Source organism: Anopheles stephensi, chromosome 3, assembly GCF_013141755.1.
Source record: "Anopheles stephensi strain Indian chromosome 3, UCI_ANSTEP_V1.0, whole genome shotgun sequence".
Taxonomy (NCBI): domain Eukaryota; kingdom Metazoa; phylum Arthropoda; class Insecta; order Diptera; family Culicidae; genus Anopheles; species Anopheles stephensi.
The window spans coordinates 67,380,750-67,397,620 of NC_050203.1; the positions used below are offsets into that span (position 1 = coordinate 67,380,750).

The 16,871-nt window shown below is 44.9% G+C and overlaps 1 protein-coding gene across 3 annotated transcripts in view; it reads right to left on the bottom strand.

Moving 5' to 3' along the window:
- Positions 1 to 16,871, bottom strand: part of LOC118511782 (inositol-pentakisphosphate 2-kinase) — a 97,904-nt gene that overhangs the window by 58,243 nt on the left and 22,790 nt on the right. For 2 of the 3 annotated variants that reach the window (XM_036055292.1, XM_036055299.1), the window contains exon 2: positions 4,294 to 4,356. The exons of the other annotated variant lie outside the window; for it this stretch is intronic. The gene's annotated coding sequence lies outside the window, so the exon portion shown is untranslated. The remainder of the gene's footprint in view (positions 1 to 4,293; positions 4,357 to 16,871) is intronic. 3 annotated transcript variants of the gene reach the window in all.

Here is a 16,871-nt window from a genome sequence, read left to right on the forward strand (position 1 = left end):
GTCGTGATGGGCGATCGTAAGCACCCATCATCATCATCATCCTTTCTCGAGCCCGTGTGATGGGTTTTGCAGGCAAAAATCTTCACGAGCAAAAGCCAAATCGAAGCGCACGAAGCGCTCCCACCCCTTTGGGGCTGGCAGCTAACTAACAACGACCGTGTGGTGCAGTGGCAGCGCAACCATGTCGCCGTGGTGCCTTTCGAATCTATGGGCAGACCATGCCACACCGCCACCGTTTCGATACGAATCCGAAAACTAACCAAACCGGATTCGTTACGATGGCCAACCCATTCCGCGGTTGCCATAGGTTCGACCGCCTGCAATCCTTTCGCCGATCCGAACTGGTCTGAAATAGATTGGTTCGAGTGGTAAGTTTAAAACCTTTCGTTTGGATCTCTCCGTTGCCCTCGTTCCACCAGGCAGTCCTCCACCGAAGCTGGTGGTGGTGGTGCGCGCCAGTCATGACGGGCTGGAAAAAAAGGTGAAACGGTTGCGAGATGTCGTCGCGTTGGAAGTCGCCGGTCAAAGCCCGCAGGTAAGAAAAAGGTGTGAACTGTTTTCAAACGTTTATTGGCAACGTGCCACCGTGTGTTGCAAACGTCAGCTATCTGCTACCTCAACCGGCAATAAGACCCCAATGAGTAAAGAAATTTTAAGACCATTCGATACAAGGGATTCAGTCAGGGCGACCTCTTTCATTATTTATTAAAGCCATTCAGTAAAGAACCCTTTTAAGATAATATTTTGAAGAGCTGTATAATGTTCCAAAAACGAAACATACATCAAACAATGGATCGTTTTTTTGCTGAGTATCGCCGGCCATGAACGTATCGATTAGAAGCGAAAAAGGGATCAGCACATAAAACTTCCCAGCATGGCCGTATATAATGGCTTTACGATTGCCAGCAGTACGCCGTTGACCGTGATTTAGTAGAACAGACCACTCTTTCCCTTGGCTTCCCCTTTGCTCGCTCTCTCCCTCGCTCTTTGTCTGTGTGGAAAATGACCTCCTACCAACTCGACGAAATTATTCGGACACCGAGATCGTGACGGACGCCCATGGTTCATTGCTCTACATGACGGTGAAACACCACGGTTTGGCGGCTACGGCGATATGCTTTTAATACGCCATCTGTACAACGTGACGTGACGGATCCCTCTCCCGCTTTCCAGCAGCACAACGAAACAATAAAAAGAAGAAAACAACAAGGGCAAGCAATGAAGTAGCGTAGGACCTTCTGAGCGATTAAATCGATAAAAAGCTTAAAAGAATATTTGGAAAGTGAAACAATTACAAAAATATGTATTAAATAGTCAAAAACGACTTCAAAAATAAAGAACACAAAACTCAACAAAAACCAAATGCAAAAAAAATGTCATTAGAGTTTGAGAAACATAAGCAGATCTTCATTGTAAAGAAAGCTGAAAGAAACCACAATTGGAAAACTAAAACAAATTTGGTCAAAATTGTTTAAAAAACATAAAAATAATGCAAATGAAATCAATCCATAAATAAAAATTTAAAAAAAAATTTACAGGGGTTTTTAGTTTAGTTGATAAGGTAATAGGATCCATTTTTATTGTACGCTCCTTCGATGAAATGGCAAACAAAGCTAGTTAATATGGAAAACGGCTTCAGACCATAGGGAAATCAAATACCTTTCATTATGATGTCCTCAGATGATATTGTCATAGTAACCCTTGATATTGCACGCACTTACCCGAGCGCTGAAAGGACGTGTACAATATCAACGACTACTGTGACAATATCATCTATCACTTCAATCAAAGGTATTTGATTTTTCTATCATATGAAACCGTTCCCATATCAACTAGCTTTGTTTGTCATTTCATGTAAGAAGCCTGCCACAAAAATGGATGCTATTGCCTTATCAACTGAAAAACCCTGTAAAAAGCGGTTCAGTGATCGAGTAGATAACGGCACTGGTCTTCACACGGCAAGACTGGAGATCAAATCCCATCCAGATCGCCTTCCCGTACGCAGGACTAACTAGCCAGCTGAGGGTAAAAATCAAGCAACAGAAAGCCAGAAATGGCAGGCCGAGACCTCTCGAGGTTGTAGTGCCAAAGAAGAAGAAGTGAAAAGAAGAAGTAATAAGAAAAAGTGAATTGAAACAATAAAATTAGAAAAAAAAACTTTCTTAAAATTACTACAAAAAATACAGAAACCTAATATAGAGAATTGTAGCATAACAGGAAAAAATCGAATAAAAAATTAAACAATTTGCTAAATTGACTAGCTTATTCTAATCTTCAGCTGCACGTTGTCTTAAAAATGTGAACACTTATTTTACTGTCTCTTGTCAATTTCTGTATAAAAAAGTATATAAGAAAAACCATGCAAGTCTACCCCATTTCAGTTCTTCTATCGTAAGTATTCGATGAAAAACTCTATCAAAAAAGTTTCCATGTCCAGAAAAGTTTTCTTAACTCCTTCCAGTATTTGTTTACAACCGATTTCCTGCATCCAGTAAAGTGGAAATATTCAAATGTTCAACCAAACCCATCAAACTACTCGTTTTCCCCCCAATTGTTTTGGGAAGCAGATACCAACAGCATAAAACCGTTGGCCACTCCAACACAACCATACCCAACAACAAACGACTGAAAGCACAGCAACGAAAAAAAAGCTAGTAAGAGGTGAAAGGCAAAACAGGCAGAAATCAAAGCAAAACAATCAAACCGCCCACACTAATCGTTCGCAGACCGACGGCTCGTTTATAGACGCCTCTTGAGAAATGGCAGACGGGTTTCCCTTCCCCAAATGGGGTACAACAACAATGGGGTCGCCCCATACACACACCCACAATGGGGTGGAGGGTTGTGGTAGAGATGCCCTAAGCAAAACAATGGAACCGATTCGGGACGCGATACGGTTCAGCAGCAAAACGCGGCATAGGGCTTGCGTAAAGGATGCAAACGAGATGCAGTGAAACTTGATTTAAATACCGAGCGACCCGGGCACGATCGAGTGAGATTATGTTTCCTTTATTGTGCTAATAATGTGGCACCGCACCCCCCGCGTGCCGTAGCCAATTGTCCGAACAGAACTTGACTATTGTGGAACACAAAACCACATCATCGAAGCTTTCCAACCAACCAACCAGCGGGATGGGGTCGTCCAAAACGATGGTGACGACGAAATGGTTTTCTACTTAGTAACAACAGCACGAGAGACAGCGGCACTAGCGGGCAATGGAAAACATTAAAAATCCTGCACCCTCGCGGCATTTCCGCAACTCCTTATCATAGTGTGTCATTGATAAGACAACAGCGCCATGCCATGACGTTTCGTATCGACCAAGCGTACCGAGCGTGAGCGAAGGTGCTAGCGCTACGGCTCGAGTACAAAATAGTTGTGATAGTGAAAATACACCATGCCGGGAGAAAGCAAATGCAAAAACGACCGGCAGGGAACACGATAGTGACGCGGTTTACATTTTCAACTGTGCGTTTTTTTGTTTTAGCACTTTTGATAAGACGCGAGCAATGGCGCGGACAGGCCAAGGAAAGCCAACAAAGAAACAATTAAGTTTTATGCCCCATCCCCTTGCGGGTTTGGATATCATATGCTGGTGGTGCATTCTGGTGCTTAAGCAAGACCACGGAAAGGCTAGAAAAGCATTTAAACGTCTACTTATAATGAAACACTTCCTCATAATCATTCCTTCCAATAGTATCAAGCGGTTTTAAAGAGAAAATTGAATACTTGAAATACTTGACGGCATGTCGAGTCGAACTGCGACCTCAAAAGCAGCAGCATATGTGCGCCGTCGTGCAGCATAAAATGGCTGAGAGCGTCAAAAATGTGTCTGTGTGTGTGTGCTGGTGGTTGTGAAGCGCTCGCTTCTTGTTGGGCGACACCCCAGCAGCATCGTCGACGAGGAAATTGCTCGCTTGATTGAGGAAGTTGATTGATTTCGACGGCACAGACATGCTAGCAGCAGCCCCGGTCCATCCGTCTGCTGTGTCGTTTTCTTCGGGTCTCTGTGTCTCTGTCGCATACATATCTCGCTGGCATCACACTGGTGCAGGATTCGTATCAGGGCCAGCCAGCCAGCATGATAAAGTTAGTCAAAGCAAGTAAGAAAAATGAAACCTTCCCGTTATGTGCCGGTCCTTCATTTTGGTGTCTCTCTTTGTTTTTTTTTCTATCGGATGTTGTGAATCTTTCTTATTTTGAGGATTTTTACGGGACGTAGGATGGTAACGTCGTTATAGCTGTATCAGGAAGCGATTTATATCAAATCGAAGTGGCAAAGTTTTGCTTACCAGGGTTTTTGTTTTTACGAATAAGAGTTTCGATTGGGACGAGAGGTCTCGAAGGATTAATATCTGCAATTGGGAAATAAAGATAAATGTTTAATACATTTATTTTATGTTCAATCGAAAATATTATACACTAACGTGATTCTTCTACAAATTTATTAATCCAAAGAAGACCTGAAACACTCGCACAAGAAGCGATGGATCTGGCAAGGTCTCCTCCTCCTCCAATCACTATCTCACCAACCATACAAAATTGAATTTGTCGAACCTCCAGACACACGCTCACACAACGCTGCTCCGTGTACTTTAGCACCAGACAAAACAAACCCTGCTTGCTTTGCTCGCCGAATCATGCGTATCGAATCATTTAATAAAGCTAAAAATATGTTTTCCATGGGGCTGCCACCCGAAACCTGTTAATTCTTTCGTCCAGCCACGGAGCAATTAACATTCACGGTGACCTCGCGCACAGTAGTTGGAAAGCATATACAATTGATCAGGCTGACGAATCTGTTTACATCTGTTCGCATAAATGACATTCGTTAGCGCAAGAATAGTAACAGGCGACAGGCAGGGAAGCACGACGACGAACAAAAAAAGGTCAATTAACAAGTGACATTTACACAATTTTGTGTGTATGTGTGTTTTTGTTTAAGTATTCTTAGACAGGTTTCGGGTTCGTAAATTCAACAAAATACTCATTAGAGTAAAATATTTCATAGAGAACGTAGCACAATATTAGTGAAAAAAAAACAAGGGAAAGTTAAAGAAAAATAGAAAACAAGCAATCAAACTAACTAACGAACGTAACTATGTGCAAAAAGGGAATAAAACATAAAAAAGATTTAAGACACGTATAAAAGCCAAAAAAAAAATGAAACAAAAAACTAAAACAAAAAAAATAAGTACAATAAATAACAAACGAAAAACATAAGTGTGCGAAAAAAATAAGAAAAACTTCAAAAACTAACTACGAAAAAACTAAGAAAAATACCTATAACAAGTAAAAAAGTAACTTAAATGAGTGAAAATGGGAAAGTTTGTAAAAGATAAAGAAGGTTTGCGAATGAAATAAAACAATGAAAAAACAAACGTAAAAAAAAATAAGTAAAATATGAGAATAAACTAAAAACACGAAACAACTTAAGTAAAAACACCAAAAAGTATACAGGGTTTAACAAAAGAGGAAAAAGAAAAAGAAGCAAAAAGAAATTACACAAAAAGATAAACATCCAAAGCAGGACACGCTCCGACCACGGATGATGTCATCCAAGAGCTGTGGTAAAAAGGGTATCGAACCTGCGAAAAAAAGAGCACACACACCAAATCCTCCTTTCACGCGGATATGAAATCAATCACTCCTGGCCGTTCACTAGAGACGGTTGGTGGTTTTCACACACACAGACACAACCATTTCTCTCCATTACCCACAGCACCGCGGTGGTATCCTTTCGCCGCACACAGCAGAAGTGCCTTATATGGTCTAATTGGAGAAACTGTGAAGGTAACACCCCGAACCGCGAACGAATGGAGATAAAAAAGAGATTTTCTATTAATTTTTTGGGGCTGCTTAACATTTTCTGTGGAGTCTTGGGCCTGTGAGATAGTTTATTTCTGGACACGCTTTTGGTCCAACAAACTTCGGGCGAGAGTGTGAGAGAGATCAGACTGTGCCACCATCATCAAGAAATGTTCAAAACAAATCCATGGTTTCTGTTGAATAACAAACAGTTACCGAGACCGAGATCGAGAGGCAATCGCCGGCTGACTGGCTGGCTGGCTGGCTGGAGACCCTTCAGATTCTACTTAGGGCGGACGAAAAAAAAAACGATGATGAAGGTTCGAAGAATCGGTCCGAAGTGAATCTCCGGTCTCCAAACTAATTTGCACGACCATGCAAATGAGCTGCTGTGTTTCATAAATAACACCAACCTCGGGGAGATCCAGCAACAAACAACAAACACCGATCTCGTGATCTCGCCGGATCTCCTCTTTCCCACACCATACTTACCACCCTTTCGAACCCTGAATTAATCCCTTTCCCTTGCACCCGAGGTGCCCGAAGTGGAGGGTTATATGTTTAATTTGCTTGCTATTTTGCTTAACCAACAACGGGGTTCAGGCGACCGTGACGAAGTTGTCGCGTCGTTCGTAGCGCCGCCACTAAAGCGAACATTGGCCGAGAGCTTACACCATTCACAGGCGAAATCAGTGTGTGTGTGTGTGTGTGCGTGTTGGGAGAGAAAAGAAAGTGGCAATTTTTTGTGCATCTCGGTACCATTTTAGGTAAGACAAATTCAACCACCCGCAACCACAGCAGTGCCCTAGCAGCATCTTTGCTTCGCTCGCACACACTCTTCCTCCATTGTGCTTTTGTAGTGGCTTAAGCTTTTCCAGCAGTCACTTCCTTTCCACCTCCCCAAATCGATCGAATCGACAGACTTTGCGCCACACTTAACCGGCACTCCAACCCACCAAAGAAAAGTGCACCGCCGCCAACGGTACCGGACAAACCGGCAGCATCGTTCCGCGTTCCGGAGAAATGGTTCTTCGCTCAGGCAGGGTTTTTGCTGTCAAAGTTGGCGGTGGTTACAGACGGCCGCAGTAAGCGAGCAGCACATGAGTACGTGTGTGTTTGCTTAACATATTTACTTTAATGACCATTACGAGTTTCCTGTCATTTGGGCCTGCCATCTCTCGAGGACAGGGTAGCCGGCCCTTCCTTCCTGGTACGGCGCGCAGTGTAGTGGTGGGAACAAGAAAATGCTCACGACATGGCTGGCTGTATGGGGGGGGGGGGGGAAGCGGGGTGGTAGTTACACACTTCCTCCTTCTCTCGTCATGATTTTTTACCCATTTCTGGGTTGAATAGTTTAACGAATGCATTGTTTTCTTACTGCGGGGGCTTTGCTTCTTCCCGAAGCAAGATCGCGCGCCGCTGAAGATTATCAGCGTCAGCAGCATCGGAGCAGGCCATCGATCGGAGACGGGTAGGGTGTAGTTGACCGTATGCAAATCGATGCAGTCTTCCGATCAAGACTTGCCGCTCGTAACGCATTAAGAAAGCAATAGGGTCGGTTTTATTAGCGTAATTTATATGCCTACAGTACTAAGGCAAGAGGCACTTTGGACTGGATCGGTTCAATTTAAGAAACTTTATTCTTCGTTTAATAATTGTCTTGGCGCTTTTTAACACGATTTTTCGTCCGCTTTAAATGTCACAAATGCTAATTGACGGCGTTTTAAAACCGGTTATGCTATTACTAAAACGAAGATCATATAACCTCCGCTCACCCGGTTGTTTGCTTCCGTCCAACCAACGTCATTCGCACGGATCACTTGCGCCCCTTCTACTTGACCGCCGGTAGGATCACCTTTCCAAACCGGAGAGGGGCAAAAATAAAACACAGCTCAGCGGTGATTGCGAAACTTCAACCGATGACTCACCACCGTCATCGTGGTCGCCGTCGTGCAGATTCATCGTGCATTCGTGGAAGCGCACTCGTCGTTCACACTTCCTTGGTGGAACGAAGCTAAGATCAAGGCAGATCAGGATCACCACCAAGCAGCTACACTGATGACTTCAAGTTACGAACGAGGCTCAAAAAAAGGCTTACGCACACACACACACACCTCACAACACAAAGCCTATCGACGAAAAGGCCTCTCTCGGATTTTCGGATGATTCATCCACATCGTCTGGTGGGCGGATAATGGTTGACTGCCCACGACGCCGCCCGGTGAGGGGGGGGGGAGCCCGCTCACTCTAAGGCCAACGAAGACGCAATAGGCGCCTAGTAGTCAATAGATGGGTGCGGTACTTTAGGGGTACAAAATGCCGAAACCTCGGTCCGGTGGCTTCGCGATACGTTTCGAAGCTTTAACCCATAACACCGTGTGGCTAGTGAAGCGCGCATAGGTTTAGAGCCATGGGGACGTTTACGACGAGCGATCACATCAAGCAGGGTCGACCCATTCCCCCGTGGCAGAGCATTTGCGTACACGCTTTTCCCCATCATGAAGAACACCACCGATTTATTACTACTTCGGTACTTCCCCAAAGATTTTACTATTACTGCCAAAGGCTTTTTCACATGTTCACACCTTCATGTCGAAGCCTTTTCAACCGGGGAAGTTTGGTACGATTTACGAGCCAAACGAAGGAAAATAGGAAAGAACCAAACGAACCCACTCCTTTTAACGGAAGGAAAGCTTGTATAGAACCGTTTTCCAGAACAGCGGCTGGTGGTTGTAGAATTGTACTCTAAACTCTCTCTCTCTCTCTCTCTCTCTCTCTCTCTGTACACCCACAGAAATTGAAGCTTTCCGAATGTCGTGCCGTGCCCGGGCAATCACTCACACCGCCCTGTTCCCCAGGAAAATCGAATAGAATGCTACAAGCGCTTAAGACGAAGGTTCTCACTCTTCCTTAACTTCGGGTTATAGCCGAGAACGATGGATTGTGTGTAGGGCTTGTGCGAAGAACCACGGTGTTGATGGTTCGTTGTTCGTTGTCTAATTTATGGTTTGCTCTTAGGCTGGCAGCGGCCATGGAACGCTGAAGTAAACTGGAAGTGATTTTCTATTACGTCGTGTTCCAATGGGAGAGTTTTACATGAGGCAGAGAAGTGGCAGAGTTCCCAGCGGGAGCGCTTCTTAGCCCCCATTTTCCTAAGTGATGGCCGAGTAGCAGTAGTAGTGGTAGGCAATAGTGTCGCTTCGCCGAGCAGGAGAACAATTTTAATGGCTTTTGCTCCACTCCACCGGCGTCCAAGCTTTTGGCGGCCAAGGTCACACCCTGGCGTTGGAAAAATGGTGTCCATTACTTTTCCCGGTGGTGGATTTGAGAATTTCTATTTATGGATAGAGTTCCATAAAGCAAGAGAAAACCATTAATATTCAGAATTAACAACGTTACTTACGCTTTTCCCTTTACGCTATCATTCAAAACTGTTAGAAAAGACGCAATAGATTATAATATTCAGATCCTTTTCCTATTCCTAAAGTTGACGTTGAAGTAGATGTGAGGTTTAATGCGAACCTTAATCACACCATACCATTATTAATGCACACACCAACAGTTGGCAACAATTCACGTTGCCACCCTTTGGTGGCACATGTTCACCCCTTATTCCCCGGTACTTCTATCGATATCGCTGCGTGTGAACTGCCTAAACCCTTGGCCAGCTCCTAAGCAGCTAATGATTCCCTTCTCTAGGGAATCGTTCAAAAACGAAGACCCTCAGACCTTTGGAACAAAACAGATTTCAGTCTGTGTTCCCTCATCAAAAACAGGGACGAGATCCAGGCAAACGCACTGCTCCTATCCGCTAATTATTTGCCAAAAACAGCACGAGCACGGACTTATCAACGTTGTGTGTTCGGATGCACCACACAGCTCATGCAGCTGCTGCTCAACATATATCTATCATTCTAGCACTGGAACGGTCCAATCAATCAAGTACACAATCGTGCACACCGACGACGACGACGACGAGAGGGACATCGAATTTATGAGGGTGTATAATGGTAGAGACTCTGCTCACCCCTAACGGACCAACAGAAGGCACCCACCCAATCCAGGACAGGACATCCGGCGGACATTCGACAAGGATCTCTCTACACAACGGTCGCGCACTGTCGATATAACGTTCGGCAGGGTGTGCAGGCCACATCTATTTCTATGCACCCTCTCTTCGTAGTCGGTTCGCAGCAAACGTTCATGCGCACCCCACGGAAACCTTTCCATTCAACGGCTTTTTTCCTAAACCCGTCAAGGATGTGAAGGGCCCGCATACGATCGTATGCAACGGCGCACAGCAGAGACACCCCTGTCGGGAGGGTTGCTTAAAATAAGAGTTCCCTCGGTTGTAACCGCTTATCGTGTAAAGCACCGTTTTAGAATATAAATAAAATGGCTGGAAATGTGTACGGGGAACGAAAGTGTTCTATAGGCTCCTTTGTATGATATAAAATGGCGTACTCAAAACGTCTGATACGACGAAGTTCCTATGTAACGCTTCTCTAAATGATGGTCGTTAATTACGAAAGGTTTCGAATGGACAACAGATCCAGCAAAGCAGCAAGAAAAAGCAGTATGAATTGTCCATTCCACAGTCAATTATTCACGGGCGACTAGGCTACAGGATAGTCGCACCGCCAAACAATTAATCTCCGATCGAGACAACCTTCAACATCTTCGGCAGTTTCTTGGCAGGGCATGTGTGATGATGCAATCACACATCAATGTAAGCTTCGCGCGACCGCAATTCCATTCTCAATCGAAGTCGACACGATAACACGCCGGCTGAAACTTTACGAGTCAACAATGAGGCGCGCTCAAGAAGAACCCTGGTTGAAGGTTCACGAGTCACAAGTTTTGTGGCAGTAACAGACGCGAGGCGTGAAATGCATCGCCGGCGTGCATTTAATAAATCATCGCTGGAAGTAATGGATGGGCCCAATGGATGGGACACATTGGAAAAAGGAGGTTATGCTTAGCAAAGGCAATATGACATAAAAGGTGTCTTAGTTTTAAACGGAGACATATTAAATATAAAGCAACCTATTAAATAAACAGAAAACTACAGACAAATTAAATAACGCAAGATCTATTCAACATCTCTCCATCACGCAGCATTCTGTTCCGTTAAAAATCTATAACACCGCTGTGACGAAGAAGCCACGCTACCCTTACCGGCCATACGATGGGAAGGATTTTTACCATGGTTCCCACAGCCTGTGAAGCCCAGCGTTTTCCAGCGTCCTGTCCCTGCGTCGTCCCGATGGGCGAAAGTGGCACTCTCCCGCGGGAATAAAACGAAAGGAAACGAACAGAGAAAAAAAGGCATCGAATCGTTTAAGGTTGTCCAAGGCTTTCCCGCCGTCCGTGTGTGTACGCGCGTTGCATTGCGTTGTTCACACGCCTACAACTACGGAATCGTGATTCGAAAGAAAACTGGCATGCGCTGGGAATTGTGCGTTGTCGGCCAACACAGAAATGGCTTCTTAAAGTAGAAATGTGACTGGAATGCATTTTGGAGCCAGATTTGTGTCTACACCACAACTCGTGGAACTCGTGTAAAAAAGAGAACTGAAAAGTGTAACACGCACACCCAGCGAGCACAACCTAAATTAAACACGAGCACAGTGAACCGTGAAGAAATATGCGCGCGCCCTCCGTCCAAAAAATTGACCATTTCAATTCCCCCATTTCAATTGAACCGCGGACATATGCATGACACCGTACCATGATGCAGGGGCGAGTACTGCTGCTGCTGCTGCTGCTGCTGCTGCATATTGGTCGTGTCGTGCCGCGCCAGTAATTAACGGACGGCTGGCGAAGCGAACAAAAAAAACTGCTGCTGCTGGGTAGATTGAAAACCGAGCCCAGGGGCAACCAATTTCGGTTCGGTTCGGGAAGGAAAGAATGAAGGTACCCCTGCCGGTTCCTGTGTGCATTTGTGTTTGTGTCAGGCACGGCAGGATGTGAATCAAGCTATACCACCGAAAGTCCTGTTCGACAAGGTTCGATCGGATACGAGGGTTTATAGGATGCGTTTGTTAGTATCGGTGTTGCCAACATTACCGACATGGTTGTTAATCGCCATCTTATTTCTGTTAGTTCTATACCACTCAAATAGAACTAGAGGTCTATCTCTATGGACGTTAGGAAATATCCTTTACTTAATGAAATGCTACAACGGTTAATGATAATATGTGAGTTTGTAACATTATTACACACTGCTTGCGCTATATAAGCATGGCATAACGACGTACACGACAGGACACGCATCAAAAGCTACAGCTGCTCCACCACCCCAGCTGATGGTAGTACGAAGGTCTGGTAGCAGGAAACCGTATACATTTTAATTGTTAACCGTTTTTCTATTTCCCCATACCAGCGTCAGCATCGGTCTCCTGTGTGATGTGTCCGATCGCAACGCATCCCCTCCGACGAAGCTCAAGTAATTGCATACCATTGGGAGAAATGTGAAAACGGAAACACAAAAACTTTACTTTATAGCAGTCAGGCAGCTTGCCTGCTAATGGCAAGAGAAATGGCAGCCCGATGACGATGATATGACCAAACTTCATAACAACCGCAGTTTTGTTTTGTGTGTTTTGCCAGGCGAGTAATGTCTTCATACGGACACCGGGAGGATCAGTTTGATGAAATACTAGCAATAACGGCAGAAAGGTCAGCTTGGGAAAGTAGCTGGAAAACGACACACACACACACACACTCCACAGGTAAAGGCTGGACGGGAACGACCAACAGTTTTTCATTAATATATGCGCGCCTTATGTAAATTACAAATCCCTTTTACGGTCAGGTAACAACCAATCCTCCGTTCAGGACTTCCGTTCCATGTTTTTTTTTTTTTTTGTGTGTGTGCCGTGAAGAAGTCAACGCTCTGGGGTTCTTTTGGCAGCAGTAGGTCATCCGAATGGAATCTCCGGTGAAATGTCATCCGTTCGGCAACGGCACACAGAACGACACGATGGATTTAATGGGCTTCGGGGAAATCGGAGAAAAACTTCATGCAGTACGAGTTTTACGGTTATGGTCCCAAAAGGGCATTCTCGGCTCGGAAGAAGAACCACCAGTTTCCACTGGCCGATCGATCGCACAGCGTAACGCCCGATGACATCTTTACCTTGCTGCAATGCTTGCTTATTTCTTGCTGCGTAGATACGCTTTTTTTTCGCTTCGCACGATTCAAGAGTATTGATAACACTCGACACGCTGCTGTACCTTCAACTGTTTCACTCAACGATAAGGGAAACAGAGCGATCTCCACACAACCGCATGCCCTAAAATGCACGCACAGGCACCAACCGTCATTGGCAAGGTTTTTGGCGTTGAACGAGGGTAGGGTAAGCAGCGAAGGTAAGCATAAACAACCGCGTGTCACCTCGTGTAGCCGCCGCTGGTAGCGCAAACACAAACCAGCCTCTCAAGGGTTTGGTACGGTGAGACGGCAAGGTAAAACAAAAACGCGGTGCCATAGGACTCTTACTGATATAGCGAGGTGCGAGACGGAGGGACAATTCTGCACAAGGTTGCAGAGTGAACTGGGACCTTAAACGAGCGTGGTCTCACACAGATCTTACTTTTTGAATGGTTAAAGCGGAAAAATTGTTAATAGAACTAGGTGGGATGATTGTTTCCGAACACATGTTCAAATCTCAGTGTGGATAATGTTTTAGCTACTGGATAGCTTACTTGAAACTAATGTAGTCTGTGAAGGAGAGATATTTATATTTGAAACTTAGAAGTGTCAATATTAGCTGTTAATTGTACATTCAGACACTGGAAATACCCAGATTTAGGAGCCGTCTGTAGGATGGGTGTCGTTATGATTATCTTTAACAATCACAAGTGTAGTTTTAGTTTATCGTTTCAGATATGATAGGAGCATAATCACACAAATATTGCTTACTTTGGGTCTCAAAAAATCGAAGAGGTCTTCAGGTCTTCAGGATTGAAGTCGCGATTATGCGATTAAAGCTGCGATTAAAGCGACTTAAATCTGCGACTTGCGACTAATCCAAAATTAAAAAGAGGTTGATAGTGGGAATTGGTATGGGAAAGGCTCTTGGGATAATTTAAGTTTGGACTTCATGGGTAACAACATCCCGAAAAGGTTCTTGGGGACGAAACAGTCAATTCAACGATCGAGCATCTCTTGGTAGAGATCCGATAAATCTTGGCAAATAAGGGCCTACATATCTTCTTCCTTTGCACTACAACCTCTAAAGTCTTGGCCTGCCATTTCTGACTGCCGTTATCGCCACTGCCACTGAACCGCCCCAAGGATCTACATATAGACCACGAAATTTCTTTGGCGACGAGGTCTCTTAGACCTTCCTTGGACAGCTAGTCTTCTTAAGGGACGACTTCCGAATGTTACCCATTTTGGCATATTTTACGAGTAGAACTCTGTAGTGGGTCAACACATTAATTTACTCAAACCTATATATAGACAATACGCTACTAATCAGCCTTAATGTACCTTAATACATAAGAAGAGATAAAGTCGCGTTTAGAGACTAACTCACCCATCCTAAAATTTAAACATAATTGAAGAATGTTGTTCTACCCCCCGTTAGCTCGCACCTGCTAGACTAACCACACGCACCCTATTGTACCGTGAGTGCCCTGCATCTAGAACCGACGACGACGCGCTGCAAACATTTGCAGTTGCATTATCAACAGCTCCGGCTCCGCCCTTCGCGCTTGAGTATTTGCACAGCAAGCAACGGATTGTCGTGCGCAAGGGTAACGCGGTCGGAAACTGAGACAAACTGTCCCTTCGGGGCGATAAGCCACGTTACGCGAACTCATCACCACCCCATTTTGATAGGAGCGTGGCGGTGGTGGTGGTGGGGTAGCGCGATAGCTGATGTGGCGGTCCCCCCCCCCCCCCTTCTATGGTGACGCAAATTAGAATCCAAGGGATTCGGTTTCAATTTTTTATCAACGCAATGGCCAAACCAAACAACAACACCAGACACTTTTACAATATACGCGGGCTGCGTTATCAGCAAACAACTGAGCTGAGTGAGAGTGTGTGTGACTGTACGTATTTGCACGAGCGCAGCTAAGACGCAATAATTTTACGGAAGTGTGCTTAAGTACGAGTTTTAAGCGAGCTGGATCGTAGCGAAGTGGCGTGATGATGGCTTTACGATGCATTCTAGTTGTCCACGTAATGTTTACGATGAGGTGCGCCAAAGGTTTATTAGGACCTACCGGAACTACCCTACAGATACTATACTTGGACCAATTGTCTTTTTGTCTTTCCTCACTGCGAGACACTCCAAAATTGAAAATTGAAACGTAAAACACAACCGCCGCAGTTGTTTGTTGTCTCGATCAATGCAAAGCGTAAACATTTATTTATTCGCTCCAAGCAACCCTTAGCCCGTCCGTCCGGACCAAACTTCAGTCCATGCATTTAAATCGAACTGTCCATCGTATATTCCCTATCAAACAAACTATGGGTTTGTTGATTTTTTTTGTAGTTGCTGAAGGTTACTGCAAGCAACGGACCATGTCCAACCATTATTATAACCCTCCGGTGGGGGGGGGGGAAGCAAGTGAAGTTGGGGATGGAATAAGTGGGGGTAGTAGGTAAATGGCGACCCCCAGGAACCCCAAACGGACCGGCCCTAAAATGATAAGCGAGTGAAATTATTTATGCATGTTTCGTTTCGTTAACGAAACACGTACACTCACACACACACACACCGGTCGTTGGTTGGTTATGTTTGGCTGAGCACAGCACCACCGGGGCAACCACCACCACAAAACCATTATTCTCTTTCTGCTAGCATGAGTTGAAGTTTTTTGCAATTTTTATCCCAACGAATAAGTGTGTGTGTGAGTGAGTATGAGGGGCAGTGCTGGCAGTTCTTTCCAGTGTCCGTGAAACCGGCCAGCATAAGCCGGTCAAGAATTCGCGTTTGAAAACAATTCCCCCCTCACGCTTGTGACACTTCCATTCCTTACGTTCGATGGCAGCTCTTCCCAGCCAGCACCGGGCTGGCTCTCCAGAAATGAACACGAACAGCACGAAGGAAGTCAATAAGCTTTCTTTTGGGCAGCAGCAAGTTTTTGGAGCAGGTGTGTGATGGAGTTTTGGGGCGTTTTTTTTTCTCTCTTGGTTGCACATTATTTTGATGTTGTTGTCTTGCCGATTCGGCTCGGTTCTCGCGATTCTTTCCTGCGTCATCTTGATTGCCCCCCGCTGGCAGAACTGACTGGTTCGAGAGGGGGAAAAAAAACAAACCCCATTCTCACCAGGGGAACAGGTTTCTGCTGGCCAGCAAGTCCATTGCCAAAATGTTTACGACGCAATAGTTTTACGATTCGATCTTGGAAGACTGGAAGAGACAAACACGGTCACAAGCACGCTGCTCCCGGATGATGCGCTGATCGCCATTCCCAACATTTGGGTTGGAATAAATTAAGAAGCCGGACGAAAAAAAAAGAAGCAGCAAGCAGAAATATGTTACGTAAACATCACACAAAAAATACAAATAAAAAAGTCCCCAATCGGAATAGGGAGCTTACACAATTGATATAACCTATATCGAGTGGATCAGTTTTAGAAGCTGTCTGCGATAGCTTTCAGAGGTAAGCGGTGTTTGGGCAGATGTGCGCCAAGCGTCTTATTTGTCTTGCGTATGTGAACAAGAGCGTATTGCGTAGCGCTTTGTGCACCATGACTTGAATATGCATAAGTTCCAAAAGCGAAAAATTGCTTTGCAGATGATCGAATTTGATTATCGAGTGTGTTTTTAGCAAGACGCTATGCCTGACTTATTCTACCAAAACGCCGTCATTTGTCTAACCTTCCTCTCTCTCTCCATTTCATGACATTGAACCAGTATATAAAGTGTTGGAAATGGTGACTTCAACAATAACAAATTATCAGCCAATTGTGCCTAAGCCTGCGCCAACTGTAGGGCCAAGATTAGCTAGATTGAGCTAAGGACATAGCTGTTATGCCGTCAGTGAATATAAGTCTTGGTTCAATCCTCCGGCACCTGACTGGCGTAAGTTCGTAGAG